Raw genomic sequence first — 10,296 nt, 5'->3', positions numbered from 1 at the left:
CTGCGCCGGGGGCGGGGGCGGAGGCGGCCGCCTCTGCTGAGTAACCATTGAGATTGGGAGCGGGCTTCAGCTGGACCCTGGCGGCTGCTGCCGGGGAGTCAGCACTGGGCATGCAACATGATGGATAACACATGCCCCCTGGAATAGTGTACAGCACCCGCTGCTATGGACACTCTCTGATGTGACATGTGCTTCCTAATACAGATCATCTATAGGCTGTATAATGTTGCATGTAACATGCCTACATTTTATAAAATACATGCATATGTAGTATATATATGATCTATAGTATGTATAACGTATATACTATTTATATTGTAGTGTACTATAACAGTATAATTATATTATATAATAAAATATAACATACTATATACTATTTATATTATAACATCTGCGATTATGTAGTATGTATATACTATTATATAGCATGTATAAGGCTGTATATAATTTATAATATATACTATATACATACTATGTAATATTTATATTATAATCGGTGACTAGTATGTGTATAATATGATATAGCATGTACAATGTATGTAATTTATACTATATACATACTATATCACTTATATTATCTATGATTACGTAGTATGTATCGAATATATAGCATGTGCGATGTACGCAATGTATACTATATACATACTATATCATATTTATATTACCTGTGATTATGTAGTATGTATATAATAGGATCTAGCATGTATAATGTATGTAATTTAAAATATTTCATACCTACTGTATAATTTCATTACTATTCTAAATTATATACATTATACATATTAGATCAAAATATATACTATATATCATTTATATAGTATGTATAAAAATATAATTTATAATATATATATGAGTGCATATACTTTAATATATACAATGTATAGTATGTATAATATGTACACTATTATATAATTATATCATTATTATGATATCTGTTATCATATTTAATGTCTAATCTTTAATGAATGATAATTAAAAAAATATATATATATATGTGCCCAGAACAGTGATGCTGACGTGTCCTTTTAACTTTAGCTTGGTTGCAGGGTTACAGTTACATAATAGTTTAGGAAGATGTCTGGGGGGTCTCAGTGGTAACAAGGATGCGAAGCAGAGGACAGGAAAGCATGCACTGCTGAAAGGAAAAAGTTTGTGTATTACAAATTAATTGGTTTCTCAGGAAATCACCTGTAGGCATAGTATGATCTTCTGGAAGTCTGGGATCAGGCACGCTGCACTATCAGGGCTAGATTTGGTCTCTGAAGTCTTGAATGTTCAAGGTGGAAGGAGGGGAGGAAAAGTGCAGTTGTGCCCAGAACTTTGATCTGTCCTTCTTGCAATCTGTGGCACTTTGTAAAAGCGGATATGGCATAGTATCCATTAAAAGCTGCCCACCATCCTCCAACCAGTTAACTTAACAGAAGTTTACTTTTTTAATGTTAGGAAGTAATTTCACCTTTTCCTCTAGAAACTTGAAAGAAGTGACTGGCAGTTATCACCTGTCTTTTGGACATTGCTAATGTGACCTGGTACAACTCTGGCCACTGTAAACCTAGACAACTCTGCCGGTTTCATTCCACAGTGTGCGCACACATATTACCAGTTTGCGGTCCCCTTCATCATCATCTGTTATTAACAGCAGTTGACATAACCTGTTTTTCTTAATAATTATTCAACTCATTAGGTTTATGTATTACTCATAAATCTCAATAGAATGTGCATTAAATTAAGTATATTTTTAGAGAGTTGTTATAATGCGACACATTAAAGCCCTGCTAGTAATAAAACCCAAACATTTTATTTGTTTTGCAAAACATTGCTGTTCCCCTGCTGTGTTATTTTCCGCATATTTTAAACATTATATAAATATTTTATAGGTAGTTAGTAAAAAATTATCGTGTTGTTTGATCTTTTTGGTTGTTTACTACTTGCACAGCCTTGATATCAGAGTTTATTAGACAGCCTCATGTATCATCTTAGTGTATTCATATTCTTAATTTCAAGGGTCATCACCCATGTATATAATGCACTTTCCACATATGGAAGGTATTAAGTCACTCAGTTCAATTGAACAATGACATAAATTAATAATAATCAAACAGCTTTTGCATGATTGAAGTTTGTTCTTCAGATTGTGGTACATGTTAAGAATGGTTCTGAAATGCTCTGAATGAAAAGGTCATGTATAATGAAAGGTCAGTGCTCTTCTACTTTATTTTTCCAAGTTCTTTTTAAATGGTTTGGATCTCAGATTTGAGGGGCAGAATAACTTTTTCCTTAGTAAAGAAAACATGTTAATTGGTGCCTGTCACAACTGTAAGTTATATATCACCAACATAAGTCTTTTCAGCTTCTTCCTCAGATGGTGGTTTATGGAAGGTAAGGTGTTCTATGTGAGTTCCACTTTTCTGGGTTTGATATATGGGGAGAGTTGCTTTTTCTAAATAATTGTGGCTAGAAATAAGAGAGAATCTCTCTTTTTTTGCAATAGAAATAGAACAGCATGTGTAAGAAAGAGAAAAAAAGGGGAAAAGCAAAGGAAAAAACAAACCAAAAAAAAGCAACAGGCCAGGGATGCTAAAGAAACAATCCCTAGAACTCTTAAGATCACTTAATGGAACATATGTGAAGAGCTGAGATCTTACTAATAAGATCTTAGCAACATTTAAATTAAGTATTTTTCCATATGCTAATTTAGCAGCAGTGTGACTGTGCAGCTAATGGCAAAAGCAGTAACAATTGTCAAGGAAACTTTTAGCCTTAACTTTTGCATTGCAAAAACTATCCATTCAACTTCCTGTAGTTTAAATCTAACATCACTGTCAAAATTAAGGCTCTTGGTGAAAACATTGTAGCCAGTGGGGGCAGCAGGTTGAGGTAAGGGTGACTAATGTAAATACAGTACACGTACCTTTCAGTTGATGTCATGAAATCATGACAAGGTGCTTTTTAACTAAAAAATACATAAAAGCAGTAAGAGTATGTATGTATGCAAATAATTTTTCAACTAAAAAATGCCAGTTACTTCCAATAGAAAACAATAAGGAAAAAACTGTAATGTTGGAGGAGACTTAACAAGTAGTGTCAAAATTCATTGAACCATTTTCATTGTTACACAGAAAGAATGACTGCTAGAATTCCAATGGAAAAGGAAAGTACATTTCTAAACTAAAGTGATTAGCACTTCTTATGTGTTCTGCAAGTCAATTTTAAGCCTAATTAAGAATATATTTAAAAAGTCAGCTGGAATTTGTTATCTGAGTTGTGATGTTTAGAGCAAAGCATGGATAGCTAGAAAAATTAATCTATATGATAGGTACTCAAGTGCATTGTTACTATATAACATGGTCATAACTAGAGAGGGAGAGCAGGGGAGAGAGTTATGATTTTAAAGTAGTCTGCCAGCAATTGACAGAATCAAGAGTGACTCTTTCTGTCATGAATAAAACATGTGTCCAACAGTATGTTGACACTGGCACTACTAGTTATAGAGATGTCATCTTATTTTATGACAATTAGACTAACATTATTATGTGGAATAAGCATCAGCTATTCTTCACTGGAGGGTATGGTGTAGTTTTATGACATTTTGACTGTATGCTCTATAAAAATTAAATTTACTGGTGTATTTTTTAAAGAAGACCTCCTCAAACTTAACTGCTGAGTGAATGTTCTGTCAGCTATTATTACCACATTAATCTGCTTGTTAGTGAATAGGGGGTAAGAAATGAGAGAGGCTGAGCTAGTCATTGACATGATGGCACTAAACTGCAGCTATTCAAAACAGGCTGCACGGGTTAAATTAGGGATCTATTTTTATCAGCTTGTAGGAATGTGTCCCTGTTCAAAGGTGTGGTTACAAGTGTTAGAATAGCTGTATTTCAACAGCTAGATAATGTAATGATGAAATATGATGATTTATACAGTTCTTAAAAATAGAATTGCAGCAGGTCACTTTAAAATTTAAATCATTTAAATTGAATCAGCTCATATCTTGTCTACATATTATAAATAAAAAGGCTCTTTTTCATAAAGGGAAAACCCAGAGTCTGGGTGCAAGTATGGTACAGGCTATGTAGATGCAGAAAATTATCACTTAGGTCATTATACACTCATGTTATATGAATTACCTGGCCCTTGAATATTCCATACAATTTTTACCTCTGCTTAACTATATTTTCCTAAAGAAATTACTTATGTTTCTGGTAGCCTTATCTTAACCCCTTGCAAATAAACATTTACCTTTGGTTTATTACAGAATTGAAGCAGACCTTCCAAGGGCACAATGGTACAGATTAAGGGTTCTAAAATGACCTGTGACAACACAAAAGAACATTCAACTCAGTTTAAAAGTTTTTTGTCAGCAACTAACAATATAAAATTCAGAGTAAAACTGGCTTTTTTTTTTTTATTTATTTACTAAGTTTGGCTTCCTTGTTATGGAAACAAGGTGAATTTAAGAGAGTATGTGCCTCACTCTGTTTTTTTAATGGCCTTGTAAATTCCCTAAGATACCATGGTGTGTTTTGAGTTCTGTGTGCAATTTTTATGTTTGGTTTTATTTTTTTGAAGTGTTTCCTTCCATTCATATTATTTATTGTCAGTGAAATGTTCATATACATGATTTTAAGCATCTTGTCTGATCATTTCTGGCAGGGAGTTGGGTTATTAAGTTGTACTGATGTGCTTTCTAATTTCAGTTCTCCTTCCCTGTTGTAGTGCTGATTGCTGCTTAGTTTTGCAGCCACTAGGATGTAGTCCTAGTACAGAGCTTGTTAGTTTGGCTGATAGCTGTGTAACACCATGTGCAGGTACAGAACAGTTTATCCAAGCCTATTCTATAAACTGTTATTTAATACAGGAAAAATGTTTCCATATGATAGAATACATTTCCTGAAGCTCCTTTTATTTTAAAGCATATGAAACTCCTTCCAAATATCTGTGGCTGGTGAAAATCACTGAGAATATATTTTTGATGGGGGTGGGGGGTGGGAGGCTGCATGGACTGGCGAACTATTATGGGAACAAAGTAAAACAAACCCTTGCCTTGTTGCTGGTTTCTAAAAGCCATCTTTGTCACCCCTGTTATTAGCTGTTTATATTGTCATTTCCCCCCCAAATCTCTCCCCTTTCTGTTGCACAGACATAGGTGGATGGGGAGGGTATTGTGGGGTGCAGTGGTGCAGTTACCTCTTCGATTCCTGCTCCACCCAAACTTTAAAACCAACTCCCTGGAAGGGGCAGATGCATTGCTATTCATGCAGTTCTGAGAGAGCCAATTGACTTCATGGCTTATTATCATCTGCTTTATTCCTCTTAATTTCTCTCCCTTCCACAGGTGTTAAGGACCCTTTATCTTTTTTAATGGTCTTGATGTTCCACTCTTCAGACTATCCTTTCTTCTGCAATTTTTCTGTCTGTTACCCATTCCAGTAATCTTTTTCCTCTATTTCACAGCCCTGCAGGCTGTTTTTAGCTCTGACAAAAAAATCTAAGGGTTTTCTTAACCATAATATTTACTTGGGTATAGAAATGACTGACAGTGAAGTATTGGAGCCACAGTCAAGATGCTCAAGAAGACCAGATTTTATTTTATGAATCTGAATAAGAGATCTACATTTAACTATAAGGACCAGAGGACTAATGATACTATGTTTGGCTTATCTCCACTATTTTTTGTTTACTTTGTTGGGTTTTTTAACTTTATATATAATCTAGCAAATTAGTGCGCATTCCAATAGTTAGCACCCAATAGTGATATTAAATTGAAAAATATAGTGTTATCCCCTAGCATATTAATAAATCAACTTGGTTCCCTTTAATAGGAGAAAACCTAGTTTTGTATTACATGTGATGATGTGGTACACCAGGGGTCAGCAATCCCCACCATGCATGCCGGAGCATGGTATATGAAGCCTTTTAGTTGGCATGCCACAGCCAGCCTAGGCTCTGGGCAGACCCCTGCTGCTAGCCATGGAGCCCAGGCTGCTTCCAGCAGGTGGTGGGGAAACTGCAAGCAGCTGCATCAGGGTCTATAGAGCCCCAGCTTGCTGGTGGGAAGTGTGTGAACGACTCAGGGCAGATGTTGGGGAAGAGGCCAGGGCTGCACTGTCACAACAACAATCAGTCTTCTCATGGCTTCCCTGCCATCTGTCCTTCATCTTGCCAACATCTTGCAAGCATGCCAACATCTTACAAGCATGCCAACATCTTACAAGTCAAGGTTTTGGGTTTTTTTGGCACTCTGCCTAAAAATCTGACCGACCCCTGTGCCATACCATCTGCACCACCCTTTCTTAAATCTGCTCATGTGCACAGATATTACCCACTTTTCTATCCTGCCATTGCATGGCTTCCCCATGTTCTAGAGATGAGTACTTCAGTTCTTTGATGCTGTAGTGGTTCATCTTCAATGTGTCATCCACACTGTTTTTCTGTTCCCAAAAACACAGAATATCAGAAATCCTTCATAGACATGGCATGCTTCCTTTGCTTACCAGTGCAGTAGTTAGCTTTGTTTTGTCATGAATAAAACAGGACAGGGAGATGGATTGGCACAGATTGTTTGAGGAGTCAGTTCTCACAGCCATTCTATTTCCTTAGGTAACACTAGGAGTTTAATTCAACTGGTGCAGAGTCCAGAGGGGATACATTTATTTTGGCTTAAAACTGGTAATGTCAATTTAGCTTAAGGCAAGATAAACACGTGTATCTGTCCATGGTACTTAAATGAATGAAATACCTAAGCACATCACAGTTACTTAACATTTTTTCTTGCAGTGCCCCTGAGGAGTAGAACTATAGGTTTGCACTGGAGGTGTAGAGAAACTAAGGCCCAGATGCACCAAGGTACTTAAATGGATAACTCCCACTGGTTTCCCTAAAAGCCTCTGTGGATTTGGCCCTAAGTACTTTGTCGAAGGTTACACAGGAAATCTGTGGTAGAGTAGCACCTGGGTGTCTGAAGCCCAAGGCTAGTTCTCTTATCTGCTGGACAGTTTTTTCAGCCTTAGTCATCCAGAAAATATGTGGCCTATTCCTTTCATGCTGTAACAGTAGATTTAAATGAATTCAAGAGTGCTCATGCACACATTTGCCCTGGATTGAATAAATTAGTTTAAATTTGTGTGTTTAGTTAGACAGTGTAACTGTTTGCAGATGAGTCTTTGGTTCCCTTTCCCCAAACTGCTTTTGATTTTTGTCTGACTTCTGTTTAAAACATGGTAATTCAGTAGCTGGCAGCCTGTATAGAGATTATGCAAGAAGAGGATATTTTCCATTCACCTGTAGAAAGATTGCTGAGATTCCCCTAAATGTCCAGATTTTCAACACAAACTTAATTTTTATTTTCTGTTCTTTTTAATAGTGGATACTATTGTTAACCCTGAGGAAAATCATTCAAAAGAAATACGTTTTATACAAGTCCTACGAAGTAGTTCTGGCTGCACCACAGTAAACCAACAATCTGAGTAAAAAGGTCACTTATCCCTATCTTTGTGGTCCATAGAAAACATAAAAAGAGCCATTTGTTATTTGTGTTTAGCATAGAGGAAGTATGGTTAGCACATGCCACTTTTACTTGGCATGCTGAAGTTGGTGATTGGTTTCTACATCCACTTACAGCAAAAGTTTTGCTCCTCACCACTACTAGCATGAAAAACTATTCAGCCATTTGCTTGCTTAAAGCTTTTGGCAGCATTTGGCAGAACATTGAACTATGATTGTTTTTTCCAGTCCTAATAAGTAGGCACATTATTTAGCTCACCTTTTTCACTGTATTATTCCTGTTATTTCTGTTATCATACTCTGAAGTGCGATGGAAAACTGTTATCCCCAATTTACAGCTGAGGAAGAAGGCACAGAGAGGTTGTGTGACTTGCCTCAAATTAGGTAGAGGGGAGGTCTCCCAGTTTTTGACTCCTACCATCAATCCCCCTTCAAATCTTTGGAATTTGTGAATTTTTAATGCCTGGCAATAACTCACCCTTAGTCCTAGGTATCAGCCCTAAAGATCCATATGGAATTTTACAAATGATTCCATGTTGGAGATTTGTGTGAATATTTTGTGGTGTTAAATCAATCTAGGTTAGGTCATATTAGATTGATCCACATCCTCTCCAAAGGTCCATGACATAACAAGATTTTCCAACAGCAGTGGCTCCCCCTAGGTGGCACCTACCCGCAGGCACCCAGCTTGGGTGGTCCTGGGGGCACCAGAGCCGCGGAGGATAGCACCAGGCCCCTGCGCAGCTCAGGCAGGCAGGCAGGGGAAAAAATAAAAAAAGATCAGGCTTGCCACTCTTCTTGGGTGGAGCCTGCCTTCCTGGGCTGCTGCCAGGCTGCCTGCACGGGCTTCCTGCAGAGCCCCTGAGCAGCATGGAGGCTGGTGCTTTGCTCTGTGGCTGTAGGGCAGCAAACTAAAATTCCTTGGAGGAGTTTTAGGTTGCTGCACCCCAAGTCATTTAAGGCGCATTATGCTGCCGAATTTGCTACAGCGGCTGGAATTACTGCACAATATACTGCCGACATGTGCAAACACCTACATCATTAAAGCGGTGCAAAAGCATTTAACCCACTTTAAAGTGTCGTGCATATATGCCTCTTGTTCTGTCTACACATGGCCTTAGGTAATTTCCTGTTTATGTTTCTTTAATAAGCCCATATTTTAAAATTGCACACCTGTTCCATCAGCTAAAATTGTACTGACAATTGTTAATCACTTGCATGTACACTAGACCACTGTGGATCCATTTGACCCACCTTGCCACACAGCCACGATGTAGAGATTAAATAATGTAGTGCTACATGTTGGATATTTTTACTCGAGTGAATTTCAGTGCAATAATAGTAGTTAATACTTTTTACTTTTCAGCTAAGTTGCTAATGTCTGTGGGCTGACAAAGCATTATTTTAAAATGTTAGACCCTTTACTACTTTTTAAAATAAAACATTGGTTTGTGGCAATTAACAGCATTTTTCTATTGCATTCTGTATACCAGAGAGAGCCCTCCTGTGGTGAATTCAATACCTATCAATTCAAAGTGATGTTACTAAATAGAGTACAATTTAGAGGATGAAAAATTACTGTTTTCTGCATTCTGGCTTCAGTCCCTTTTTAGATTGTGTGTCTATTACACAGCACATTATATTCTTCCCCCAACCCTCTGTTTCAGACTCTTTTTTTCTAGAAAAAAATCCAAAACATTTCTTAGAAAAGAATCTGAACTGGTTGGTGGGTCTGTTTTTTTGGCCCAGGTACCTGTCAGGTGAAGAAGTGCACAGAATCTGAACTCTGTATAAAACTAAAGCAGGTCAGAGGTGTGTGTGTGCTTGTGTATTTAAGTGTGAAACAACACTGTGATTCAGAACTTTCTCTGGTCCGAGTGTTAGTTAAAACTACTTCTGAAATGCCCTTGAGATGGCCTCTATTCCTTCTTACAACAAAGATGAGTGAGTAGCTGGTATGTGAGATGGCCATCTCCACCAGATTTATGCCATTGGGAGGTTTTTGTGTATAAGGGGATTCCTCACTTGCTGTCTGGTTGCTTTTAAAGACTAACCAAATCAGTAGCAGTTGAACTGGATAATTTTTTTTTCAATGTGTGATGAAGTAAACCTGTGGCTTACAAAAGCTTATGCCAGGCATCTCTGATTTCATCTATATGGTGCAAATCTACCCTGCCTTCTGCTTGACTTCAGACTAATATGGCTATCTATTTCACTCTGCTTCTGAAGACCCATCGTACTGCTTTTGCAGTGCACATTGACTTTTGTGAATCAGAGAATCTGGACCAATTTAAACATTCCTTTGTCAGCTACTGAAAAGCAGCCACTTCCTTGCTAAAGTAGACCGACCTTCTAATAACCTGTATCTATGCTACACAACTATTTAAGTTAGAACATGGAATATTTAAGAGGAATTTTGTTAAACAGACTACAGTTACCTGAACTAGAATTTGTTCAAGACATCAGTGCTTATGATGATGACTAGCACTTTTAACTCCAGCCACTTACTGAAGTGCCTAAATATGGATCTGTCAGCCTAACTTCAAGTACAGGGCACCCCAACATCTGGCTGTAGGCTTTTGTGGTTAATGTTTATGTGAAATGGACTTTTTGGCTTTTGTACAGCCTCAGACAGTTGCTGTTCTGCTATCCTCTCTTTCTTTCCCACTCCTCCAATCTGTCCCCTCTCTTACAAAGAACATGGGTATAGACATACTTTGACTGGCCCTCCATGGTAATACAGGATAGGGAAAAAGCTGTGTTTTTTGTCCACCTTGCCTGGCTCTAATG

Source organism: Alligator sinensis, unplaced genomic scaffold (genome assembly GCF_000455745.1).
Source record: "Alligator sinensis unplaced genomic scaffold, ASM45574v1 scaffold1167_1, whole genome shotgun sequence".
Lineage (NCBI taxonomy): Eukaryota > Metazoa > Chordata > Crocodylia > Alligatoridae > Alligator > Alligator sinensis.
This window is presented reverse-complemented; position numbering follows the sequence as displayed.